We start from the raw sequence: 13,085 nt of genomic DNA, 5'->3' as shown, positions 1-13,085 counted from the left end.
ATGGGACATCGGGCAATGAAGAGAGATGGGGAACAACTGGAATGCTCCCACAGCTGCCCTGGCTTGCAGCTCAGAATTTCCAATCCACAGGGATTGGACAAACACCCCTCTCCAAGCCCAGCAACGCCTAAGTTGAGCTGACAAAGCTGACATTTCAGAAGACCAAGGTATCCAGAATCCATAGCCCATAGCACCAGAGAAGACAGACCTGAATCTATGGAAGGAAAACATGAACCACACTGCTCCTGTCTCACGTATGAAGTTCTTAAGGCAGAGCTTCTGTAGAGCTAAGTGCTTCAGAGTAGCTTACCTGTGTCCCAGAACACAGTCTAAAAATATGCAGCTAGCAAAACAAAACACCGAACACTCAACAAGGTAAAAATTCACCATCTCTGGCAAGGATGGCTGGAGTAGCTGGGGCAGGATCAGGGTAGCCGGTTTCAGAGCAATCAGTATCATCAGAAGTAGAAGACTATGATGTCAGTGTCCAGGAACATCCTGCCTGTTCACATACCCCAGTGGGTTGAGACCTGAGAGAAGAAATAGACAAAACCATGATTAGCATAGGAGATGGGAACACCCCTCCCCCAGCCACTGGTGGAACAAGTGGGAGGGATGGAAGCCTAGCAAGCCAGCTGTTGCTGTGATAAAATATCCCAACAGAAGCATCTTCTAGGAGAAAGGGTCTGTTTTGGCTCCAGTCAGACCACCAGGACAGAGACATCCAGGTATCAAGAACCTGGAGCAGCTTGTCACATGGCATCTACGATCAGGAACAGAGAGCAATGAATGCATGTCACTGTTCAGAACCATTCTCTATACGGTCCAGTACCCCAGCCAGGGAACGATGCCACCTGCAATGGGCAGGTTTTCCGTTGTGGATGTAAACATGTGTTTGTTTTAATCCCAGGTGTGGGACGTGGGACTGATTCAGATGGTCCACAGCAGCAGACTATTTGCCTTGTGTAGGCTCTGAGAGGGGCTCTTTGCTAGATGCAGATAGTTTAATTCTGTGGACTCTGGAGAGGGAATTAACGCAAGAGCCTAGAGAGCATTGGGGGGTCCGAGAAAGAAGAAGACTATTGGTGCTTCCCCTCTGCTACTCCTGATTGCCGTTGATGTGCTTTGACGAGAAGTTGGAGATATCTTGAAACGAAGATTGGACTTTCCAAAAGGAACCCGACGACCCTAACCAGCAGAAAGCAGCTAAGAGAACTCTGCCCTGCCCCACGAACCTCCTTTCTCTCCTATCTGGTATTGGGGTGTTGGAAGGGATTGGGGTGGAGAAGGGAAAAAGAGGCCTAAAAAATGTCAATAAAATAAAGTTTAAAAAGTACGCTAAGAGTCTTCCCATCTCTGTGAAGGTAACCAAGCTAATTCCCCACATGCAAGTCCAAAGGTTTATCTCCCAGATGATCCCAGCTTTTGTCAAGGCAGCAATTAACACTAACAAGGGAAATACTGTATAAGATGGGGGAGGCTCAACCCACAGCGCCAGCACATGGACAGTTAGGAACATTCCTCTCAGTGGCAGAGCTCACTGTAGATAAGATGGACCATCTCTCAATGGGTCTAAAGGAATCAAGTTAGAGAAAGAATCTAACTACAGCAGAATGGAATTATAAATCACTAAGAGAAAGATCTCTGAAAAAAAAAATCTCAACATGTTTAGAAACTTAAACAGCAGGCTTCTAAATTACCCATGTGTTACTGAGTAAATTGAAGGGGGAATTAAAAAGTATTTCCAACAGAAAGAAAATGAAAACAACACATCAAAATTGGTAGAGAGTTGCTAAAGTGATTCTTAGGGGACCCGTGGAATACTAAAGCCCATGTTAGAAAGGAAGGCACGTCTCAGATCTGTGACCTGAGCTGTCACCCAAAGAGACAAGAAACTGAAGAGAAAATCCCAAGTAGAGGGCGAAAAAGTGTCGGGGGAGAAGTCAGTGGAGAAATCACGGGAGGTTAGCACAGCCCAGGAGCCTGCAGGCTGAACCGTGATGAGGTTAAGAAGACACAGGGATCCTTACCAGGCATGAGAGAGTCGACATTTCAGATTCTGCACAGGTTAGGAGCTCTTTTGTAAGCAGGATGATCTATCTATCTATCTGTCTGTCTGTCTGTCTGTCTGTCTGCCTGTCTGCCTGTCTGTCTGTATGTATTTATGTATGTGTATATGTGTATTTATCTATTGGCTATTTATTCATCTATCATATATCTGTCCATTTATTAGTCACTCATCATCCATCTCTCATCTATCCACTCTTTGTCATCTATCTTCTATCATCTATATTTTAGCCATCTACCAATTATCTGTATATCATCTATCTCTTACCTATCTACACATCTATTAATCATTTATCGCCCATCTATTATCTATCCACTATCTATCTCTCATTTATCTTCTACCTACCCATAATATTATCTATTTTCTATTATCTATCTATCTATCTATCTATCTATCTATCTATCTATCTATCGTATGTCTATTGAGTGATTGATCAATCTGTCTGCCTACCTATCTATCCATCCATCATCAATCAATCATCTAGCTTCTGTCTACCTGTCCATATATCAATCATCTAGGATATTTATCCATCATCTTCTCTTCTATCAGCCATCTATCAATTGGTATATCATATATCTTCTATCTACTTCCTGTTTACCCACCAGTCATTTCAGTATTGAATGTTTATTTCATGCTTTGGATAATACTTCACTTTTTTGTTTAAATCATTTTAAGCTTGGCCAACGTGAGCTCTTCTGTCTGGTTCATTCGTGGTGTCACAGTCTCGTCACTGCAGTTTTTGTTCAGTAGGGGTTTCACATTCTTGTTTCTTAGCATTATAGGATACCCCAGGTTCACCTTAGGAATGCCCAGCCCCATCCTAACACCTCATCTTTTTTCATTGGAAAATGGTATTCAAATCAAGGTTTGAATGCCAGGTGAGCTCTTAGTGGCTAGGATATTGATGCTCTCAGGTCCTGTCAGCTCACAGAGTAAAGCACTAACCCCTGTGTGGGCATATGCACAGGTGTTTCTGTGTGTAGACAAACAGTCACACCTGTGCTCAGCTAACCACAGATGTGCCCGTCAATCCATCACTGACTGCACGGATCATGCTAGCCTTCTCTTCTTGCTCACCTAGAACCTTCCGCACCAGCCGCGAGGAGACACCTCCCCCTGTGCCCTTCATTGTCATTCTCAGTGCACAGTACAGTGATTTCAAAGGCACCCCACAAACAAGAGCAAAGCTCATAGGATTGTGATCAGAGGCACCTAGGTCACCCCTGTGTCTCCCTGCCTTTGTGAGGCTGTCCAGCTCATGTGTGACCCCCCAGGCTCAGCTTGGGAATTTCCAGCCCCATCCTAGCATCTCCTACTTCTTATTCGAAAATGGTATCTGAATCAAGGTTTGAGTATGAGATGTGCTCTCAGGTACCAGGCCATCACTCCTTTCAGGTCCTCTCAGCTCAGCATCACCACTAGCATATATTCCTCTTGGGATCCTCTGATATTGATTGCATTTTAAATCAGTACGCACACACATATTAAGGTTCTTTGTTTTTACTGCTGGAACACTCTAAGGATTTTAACAAATGCATAAACCATTCGCCCACCATTGTATTTTATAGAGTAGTTTTGCTGTTCAGACTCTTACGGAGTTTCCCCTCTTCGACTTCCCAAGTACCTGGCAACCACGGATACATTTAGTGTCAATGGTTTTACCTTCTTTCTGAATGAGACAGAAAAATCACCTTTGCAAAACGCCTTGTTTCCCTGGACATGGGTGTTAGGGGGCCTATTCATCTTTCCTGACTCGCTAGCTCACTACTTTTGATTACTGAACAGTATTCCAGGGGGTGGACATACCACAAGCTCTCTGCTCCCCTTCTGCACTCTTGGGCTGCTTTCTGTTCCTAGCAGATTCTGAACAGAGTCTACACCAGCATCCATGTACAGGTTCTTTGATGCTCAAAATCATTCACATCATCTGGGTGAACACTTGGAGACCTGATTGCTGGATCCTGAGATAAGACTACGATTAATTCTGGGAGAAACTGCTGACTCACACTCAAAGTGGCTCTACCATTTCATACTCATAGTAGCTGAGGACAGGGGTCTGAAAGGGTTAAATAAAGAAATAAAAAATAAACAAATCATTGATATAGATACATGGAAATATCTAGATGCCTGATTTCCTGAGTCTCTACTCCATCCCCAGTAGCTTGATGAAAAGCCTCTAACTGTCATGGGGATTCTGGTCCTCAGTTGTGCCTTCCTGTCCTAGAGGCTCGGCTCTTTGGTGTCACAGCTCTTCCTGCAGGCTCTCCCTCTTGCTGCCCCCACCAGTGGCTTCCACCTGAGGGGAGGGGAGGGGGCTGCTCAGTACCAAATGTTCTTTCTCTCCCCCCTTTCTTCTTCCCTATAACAAACAGCTTCACTTAAAAAGCCATCTGGGAGGATGAATGGCCCAGGAGTGTTTTGTGCAATACATTTTCAGGGCAAAAAGCCAAGAAATTAAAGGCGTAGCACTTAGGACTCCAGTTTCATTAGGCCCCATAACTCTGACGGTGGGGATTGTATTTCTGAATTAGAGTTACTCCACACCCACCTCCTGATGCTGTCAGTTTGTTTTCATTTGTCTTCCAGAGGCTGGTCCTGGTGCCTCAGGCTGACTCCCTCCCTCTGGATACCTGCAGTCCCCAGCTTTCTCCAGAGTTCTCTGGTGCAGTCTCTGCCCCACCTCAGAGGTAGCTCCACAGCAGGCTGGGGGGCGGGAGAGGAGGCTTGCCTTCTGAGGTGTCTCTAAGGTCGACATGGGACTAATGGATGGATGCTTTGCAAAGGAGAGATGTGTACAAAGTTGATGCAGACAAGCGGCTCTGGGGAGGGGTGATGAGCCCCCTGTCTTTGGAGGTGTGTGCACAGGACAGGTGAGCACTCCTCAAGGAGGCTGGGAGACTTGGGTGGGATCCTGGCCTCCAGGCCTGAGAAGAGCTTCACCACAGCAGCTGGTTTGCCTTCCTGGAACCTTGGTTTCTTCATGTGGAAAATCAGGCAAACTGATCATCCCTACTTCTTTGGGTTGTCATGGAGATGGTAGGACACTATGTGCAAAAGACTAAGCAAGGGGTGTATTGTTAAATCCCGGGGAGGGGAGGGAGAGCAGGTTGGGTTGTGACACCTTTAAACAATCTGCGATTCAAAATTGCTGTCATTTATAAACCCGGGGACCGAGAGTCAATGATTCAATTATTCTAAGATTCCCCTAGAATCTGAAGATTTAAGGAATTACGATAGATATTGTTACCCTTACCAGAGCTCCCTGGAAGCCCAAGGCTGTGGATTTTGAGATCACATCCTAAGCCCGTCCCTCAGTCGTCAGCGGCATTCTCTCAGCCACAAGCTCTGTGGGTGCTTTTATTTCCAACCCTCTTTCCACTCGGATCCCCCATCTTTGCGCCTGGCTCATGGGCCTGGCTCCTCCCCACGGTCCCCCCTTCTCATTCCAGTCTTTCCCACTTTTTGCTCTGAGAACCAGGCCCCAGTGGCAATGGTGTTGCAGATGTGTGACCTGCACCCAGGCTCACCCTACTGTCTTCTGCAAGACCTACCCCACAGAACGAGCCCGTGGAAATAGCTCACTTTCAAGGCTGCTGCCAAACAGTGTGCTTCCCAGAGGAGGGTCTTCACCTCCCAGTTGAAGTGAGTGTCCTTCTCTCAGCATTCCCAATGGCTGCTGTGTCACTTGCCACAGTCCCACTCATTGGAGTTGGAGAGGGAATCACTGATGATTCCCTAAGCCTGCTTCCTTCCCCAGGAAAGGGAAGGGTACCAGTATGACTTACCAGAAGTGGGATACTGACCGGTGTCAGGCATGTCCAGCTCAGTCCTGGGTCACCTCCGCCCCTGACATCCCCGTGCCTCCTATCTTCGCTCAGCCCTGCTACATTTCTGGGACTTATTTACCCCCTTGGCTGCTTAGCTCTGAGCCCAGGCCCTGCTTAGGCCTTTGCTTCAGAGACCCTGGCCTGGAATTCCTGTCTGCATGCCAAGCCTTCCGCTGGTCCCCCAGGACCTCTTTAGTGCCTGAAGGCTCATCCTGGAGCCCAGATGCACAGTTGTGTGGAATGAGGTGCAGACAGAGCATGGGCCTGCAGGAGGGGGCTTGACCACAGTGTGTGACTATGGTTTGGCTGAGCGGAGAGAGGAAGGGCAAGGAGTCAGAAGGAGATAGTCAGAAGTCAGAGCCAAGGGGGAGGGAGGGGTCAGGGCCAGCTCTTTCTGCTCCTTACATTCCACTTGAGAATTCAGGGAGTCCCTGGGGCAGGAGGATAGAAATTACTTAATTTACCACTTTGTTAGCTTGATTTATAGCTTGTACTATTAAGTCTGGTGGCCTGTGGGCCTCTATCAGGCTCTGGCCCAGGTCTGTGAATAGGCTGAGAGGGGCTGGGTCCACTACAGTGCAGTTCCCCACAGACAAAGGGTGGTCAGTTGGCTTCCCTGATACAGCCAGTGGCTCCCACAGCTTGGGGATGGTGGCCACAAGCTGAGATGAGCTACGAGATCTAGGTGCAGCGATCCTGCTTCTACATTGTCATCATCCTGCGGCCACCAAAAATGTTCTCAGTACAGAGGATGCAGGCGGTACAGCTCACACACTCTCATCCCCAAAAGGCAGACAGTCTGCAAGAGGAGGCGGGATGGAGCCGGGCACATAGGTGGTTTGCATCTCTTGGGTACCTGAGCATTGCTGTTCCTTAGGAAGACTCTGGGCTATGCAGACATGCTTGGGTGGAGGTAGGGGACAGCTGAAGCATCTCGGAGATTGGCAAACCACCTAAAGGCTTGGCCAAAGTTTGGGGCCTGGGGATCTAGGGGGAGCTGCAGCGGGGAACGTGAGGTCCTCTCATCCTCCACGTACCTCAGCTCTCCCCTGAGAGAGGATGTGACTGGTGTAAGATCAGTTACTTGTCTCACTGCTGTGATCAAATGCCTGGCAAAACCAACCTTAAGGAGGAAGGGGTTTATTCTGGCTCACGGTTTGAGGCCACAGTCCATCATGTCACGTACCAGGAGTGGGAGCAGCTGTCACGTGACGTCCACAGTGAAGAAGCAGAGTGAGGTGAACGCTGTGCTCAGGCTGCTTTCTCCTCTTTGTCCTTCCCTGAGACACCTAGTTATGGAATGGCGTCCCACCACCACCATCACCGCACACATTCGGGGCGGGTCTTCCCGTCTCAATTAACCTAATCAAGATCATCCCTGGTGAGGGAGAGCAGGCTCCCGTGACATGTGCGTGGGAAAGCTGCCAGTTGATCAACTCAGCCACCACCCAGGCCCAGATCTGTGGCTTTGAGTTGGCACACCCCAACATCTTCCCCATCTATGAGCTGCTGGATCTTGTGAAGGGGCCGGGCCTGTGGATCCATAGCTGTAGGATCCCTACAACCCAGGGCAACAGCAGGGTCCCTGAGAGCCTCTCTGAGGATCCAGTATGGACGGTGTAGCAGAAGCCAGAGGTTTCAAAAGCTGTATATTACAGTGAACATTCACAAGTAAAGCTGTTTGGGCAGAACTATGAGCACAACTTCCAATGTCTCCACGCTGAATGGATTATGTGCTGGAGATGCGGAAAAGACAGAGGGATGGAATGGTATGTGCCTAGAAGGCTGTGGCTGATAGAGGAGCAGGCCATTTCCCAGAGGGATCAACAAGATGGTTTTTGTTTGCTGCATTATCTTTCTTTTCTAATTTTATTTTATTTTTTTAAATTTACTTATTGCGGGTGGCTACAAGGGTGAAGTACAGATGTGGAGGGACTGGGAGATGAGTGGGATTGGGGTACATGATGTGAAATTCCCAAACATACGATTAAAAAATATATATTAAAAAATATATATATGCCCAGATATGCCCAGAGACTTGTCTCTATTGTGATTCTAGAGCATGTTAATTTTAATATAGACATTAATATTGATTAATTATAATCAATATTAATTTGTATTAATTAATTAATTAATTCATCCCTCATAATTGATTGATTAATCAATTATAGTTGATTAATTATAATAAATATTAATGTCACAGGAACTCTGGGCTTCTCTGGCCTCATTGGGTTCCAGGTCTGGCCACTCTGAGGCCCGTCGACTCATGCTCTGGACAGAAGGGAAGGCAGTCCAAGGAGCCTGAATCACCTTCTCTGGACATTCTGAACCCAGAGGAACAGAAACCAAACAAGGGCTGAGACAACACCAGCTCAGGTGAGTGACTCCATGAATACTGAATCCTGGCAGGGGACTCTACTCAGGACCAGTCTTGTGCAGCCATCCTGTTTCCATGGAAACCAGAGCCCTCTGCCTGGGGTTGAGCCTCCCATTCCTAGTCCGGTCACTTGGAAGAGACAGGCTCAGGCTGGCTGCCCACAGGACTGTGTCTTGTCCCAGGCAAGCCAGCCAAGGTGATGCCAGCCAGGTAGGCAGAGCCAAGCTGGGTGAGGTGGCAGCCGGTCACACACTCAGGCATCTTCTGTCCCTGCTGGGTTTTGATGGAGAGAAAGGAGACCTCGGTGCAGGACAGCGGATCCTCTCTGTCTGTCCCTGAGGTCGACTGCAACATTCGAATCTCTCTGGTTGCTATGTTTCAGCTTGGTCCCCATCCTGTGGCTGACACTGGCCTTTGCCCAGTGACTAGACCGCTCTCCTCCCCAAAGCCTAACAAGACTGAACCCCTATGTGCTCTGAAGGGTATGTCACCAGTCTGGAGGGGCCTCACCTTCTGATGCCCCAGTCTTGTACCTTCCTCAACCCCTAGGCTTCCATGACTGTGTGCTACTTCATTCCTTGACTCTTCTTTTCCCAGGGAGCAACCTCCCTCCCTCCCTCATCAGGCTCCAGGAGGAACCTGCCCACCTCTTGCTCTTTCTTTCTGTCATGTGGCAAGATATGCCTCTCACCTCATAAGCCTGTGGTAGTTCCATTTCCCCCCAGGATAGTCCATCCATCCATCCATCCATCCATCCATCCATCCATCCATCCATCCATCCACTCTTCATGTGTCTCATTGATAATTAATAAAGCCCTAGTTTAGTGGCAAGTGATGGGGACAAAACAGTGGAAAGGCCAGGTTCTAGGCTGGGGAGCTTCCCTGGAGAGATGGAGTGCAGACAGATCAGATGTTTATAACTTGGCAATAAGCATGAAGAGGTGTGGGTGGTGTCGGGGAGAGTTAATGCTGATATCTTTGCAAAGTCTTAAAGTAGGTGAAAGAGGGAGCCATGGGGCTGTTAGAAGGGGAGTCTTCCAGGCAGAGAGGATGCTTGCCAAGGCCCTGGAGCTCCCGCTGCCTGCTGCAGCTCCTCTTAGTTGAGCTCCTCTGCTCAGCAGCCTCTATGCCAGGCATGAATAGTGCTGGCCTGAGGTGAACTGTTCTGGAGTTTCAGTGGAGGGCACTTTTTCCTGAAGAACTGGACGATCTGTGTACTCTCTGCCTCCTGAGCACCTTGTCTGGCTTGTTTATTTCTCAGCCTGAAGCAACGCTATGCCTAGCACATAGTGGGTGCACAGCAAATCACCTGGAAAAAAAATCAGGTTCCTTTCCTTTTCAGTGAGCAGAAAGAGCTGATGCTGCCCCTGAGGAGAGGGAGAAGAGTGGGCTCCATCCAAGGTTCCTGTCCTCTCTTGTCCCTCCCATCCCTCCTGTCACTTCCACTTCCTTCCCTCATTCCCCTCCCTCCCTAGCATCTTTCTTTCATTTTCTTCTCCTCTGTTCCCTTCTTTGTCCCTCTTCCTCCCTCCCTCTCCTCTCCGTTCCCACCTTCTCCCTCCTCTGTCCCTTTCCTTTCCCCTTTTCATCCCCCCCTTTCCTTTTCTCTCCTTGTTTGAAAGCGCACCTTGCATAATCAGAGCTAGCAATTATACTCCCATCTCTGGTTCTGGCTTCATAGACTCTGGGCCCGGAGGAGAGGAGCCGTTTCATATTTAATCAGTATTAGTTCTGGAATGCCCTCAGGGGAGCTGGCTCACTTCGAGGCTGTGTGCTTTAATTCTCCCCCTTGCTAATTAGATCAGGGAGAGAGCCTGGGCTCAGAGCAGGACTGCTGTGGGGTCACTCAGAGGAAGACAGAGAGCCTAACACTTTCCCGGACTCACCATTGCCTCGCCCAAAGCTGCTCACCCTGCCCACACCTACACCACGAGCCCTCAGCTGCAGCAGAAAGCAAGCCCAGGCCCAGTGAGCATATGCAGTGTGCTTGAGGGAGCAAGGAATGTCTTCTCTCTCCCTCCCTCCCTCCCTCCCCCTCTTTCTCTTTGTGTGCATAAGTTTGTATGTTGTATATGCGTTATGTGCATGTGTCTGCATGTGTGTAAGTGTGCGTATATGTGTGTGTATGTATGTACACACATGTTGAGTTGAAGCTTTCTTCCTTAGCTTTCCCCTGGCCTCTTAGAGCAACAATTCCCGGACCCCTGTGCCATCTTGCACACACACCAGGCCACTGTGTTCTCAGCAGCCTTGTGCCCTCAGCCATTCTCTTCAATAGACCCAGCTTCCACCTGGGTACCCAGTCCTGGGGCAGCAAATAGAGACAGGAAGGTGGTCTGGCTTTAGCAGTTGTAAATTGTGTGTCCTCTGGTCACTGCTCTTCCCTGAGCCTCAGTCTCCTTATCTGTAAAAGGGGAGGATGACACCTGCTCCCTTCATGGGGCCACCACTGGACCAGTTAGAGGCCTGGCATACAGCAGGTGCTCAGAGCATCCTCCTGTTTCTCCTCTTCTTCTCTCATGACCTTTTCATAAGCCCAGCATCCTTCCCCAGACTGTCAGCTAAGCACTCTGGGAAGATCCCATGTGGAGACAAGGGTTCCTTTAGATATTACAGTGGTTCTCAACCTGTGGGTTGTGACCCCTTTGGGAGTCAAACATTAGCTATCCTGCATATGCAATCTTTCCGTTACCATTCCTAACTGCAGTTATGAAGTAGCGATGGAGTGATGATATGATTGGAGGCCACCACAGCATGAGGAACCGTATTAGAGGGCCACAGCTTAGCAAGGTTGAGAACCACTGCTTTAGAAGGAGCCGCTTGATCAGGGATGAGGATGAAGTCAGTGAGTGAAACCCAGGAGCACCTTGGGGAGGAGCCAACCAGCTTGTGGTTTTCAAGGATCCTGAAGCCAGGCTGGTTGCAGTAGAGTGACAGGGAGGGGTATAAAACGGGATTGAAAGGTTCATAAAAGTTATGTAGACATTAGCCTATGGGGGGGGAACTAACCTTGGGGATAGTCAGGTTGTGGCCTTAGGACACCCCCAATCCAGGTCCAGACAGCCAAGCTGCAGCTAAGTGTCCATGCCCCTGCAAACGGGGCTGGAAGGTTTGTCCCCTCCAAAGTCTGTGTTGAAATGTAACAACGTAATGTGATGTGCTGGTGTGGAGCAATGCGACTCTGAAGAGGTGACTGTGCTGAAGGAGCTGTGTCCTCATGGGGGGGGGTTCATGCCTTGCCAGGGGGGCTTGGGGAGCGGGCTTTCTGTCTACCTCCAGAACCGTGAGAAGGTGGGTCGCTGCTGTAAATCCCTCAGCCTGGGGCGGGATGTTATAGGATCCCAACACCCTTACAGGAAGGGTGGGAGAGTTAGTCTAGGCAGCCTTGTCTGCTTGCTCCGATTTCTTCTGGACCATCCTGGAATTGCTGTAGAGGAGGAGAGGACTGTGATCCTGGGAGAAGATTACCCTGGAGTAAATCTTGTCCATGCCTTACTTTGGGCGGGGCACACAGCACATCTAAAACGACAAAGATGAAGATGCTGTGCCTCCCTCCCCCTGAAGAAGAAGCCTGACAGACAGACAAATGCTGACTACATCAGCTGGGGGGGGGGTGTCTAGAAGTGGGGCCAGGGGTAAGCAGACATGGGCTCTGCCTGGAAGAGAGGGCATGTTGGTTGGGGACATTGTAGTCCAGTCTGGTCATTGCGTTAGACACTGCGCTGGGCTTGCTGCCAGAGCTTCAGAGCACTTAAGGGCCCCTGCAGTGTTTAAGGGCTGAAAAAAACAGTCCTGGGGTTCAAACTCCATCAGAAAGCTGCCACACTGAAACGTGTACATGTTCAATTAAATGCCTGCAAAACGCAAAATTGTCAACTAGTCACTTTCTGCTCTGCTTGGCTCTTCCGAAGTTACATAAACACAGATTTAATGTCAGCTCTTCAGATCTATGTTTTGATTGTAGAAAGAGCGTCTCTTGGTGTGAGGGTCCAGGGCTAAAACCCCTGAGTACAACAGCTGGGGTGGATACAGAGGCAGTAGAGCTGGGAGGGGGAAACAGCTTGTTTAGGGGCCCACAGAGAGGAAGGCACTGATTGGAAAAATGGGGTGAGGGAGGAGACGTTCACGGAAGGAGGGATTCCAGCGGGACAGCTCACTGGGGTCTGCCATGGAGACATAAAGCGGGCCTGGCACTGATAAGGGGGATTTGAACATAGCTATCTCTTCGCTCCTTGAGACTCCCCAGCCTGTGCCTTCTCCCCAACATAAAATCACAGTTCCCTGCTTGGGGTCTGGCCATCTCAGAGGTGCTGAGTCCCCTGGCTGCCTTTGCTGCCTGCCTCTGCGTGGCTCCAGATGCCTGGTTCTGCGAACACCCCAGGCTTCAGCAGTAAAAGCTGCTAGGTCAAGGAAAGAGGACTACAGAAAGCCAAAGGCAGGCAGTTAGGACTCCCAGGCAGTGCCACTGGCCAGTTGCTGTGAAAGTCAAACGCATTCTGTCTCCCCTCTGATATCTGGAGAATAAACGATGCTTCTATCCACAGAGTCAGGACAAAAGCTTTCAGAAAAGCTAGGAGTTGGTTGGGTGAGGCCAGAGGTATTAAGTGAAAGAAATGGGAGAGAGGTCCACCAGGCCACCTGGGAGGAAAACTCATTCTCTAGGGTTATGTTAGGACTGTTAAATGACCAGGTTGCATCACTGGGCACAGGAGGCATTTCATGCAGAGAAACCATGGGCCTTGAGGTGGAAGGCTGTGCCTTGAGTCATGAGGAGTCCTGTGTCAGGAGAGAATGCATGCTGGCTTGGATGGCC

This window comes from Psammomys obesus, unplaced genomic scaffold (assembly GCF_907164565.1).
Source record: "Psammomys obesus unplaced genomic scaffold, mPsaObe1.curated_primary_1811, whole genome shotgun sequence".
Taxonomy (NCBI): domain Eukaryota; kingdom Metazoa; phylum Chordata; class Mammalia; order Rodentia; family Muridae; genus Psammomys; species Psammomys obesus.
This window is presented reverse-complemented; position numbering follows the sequence as displayed.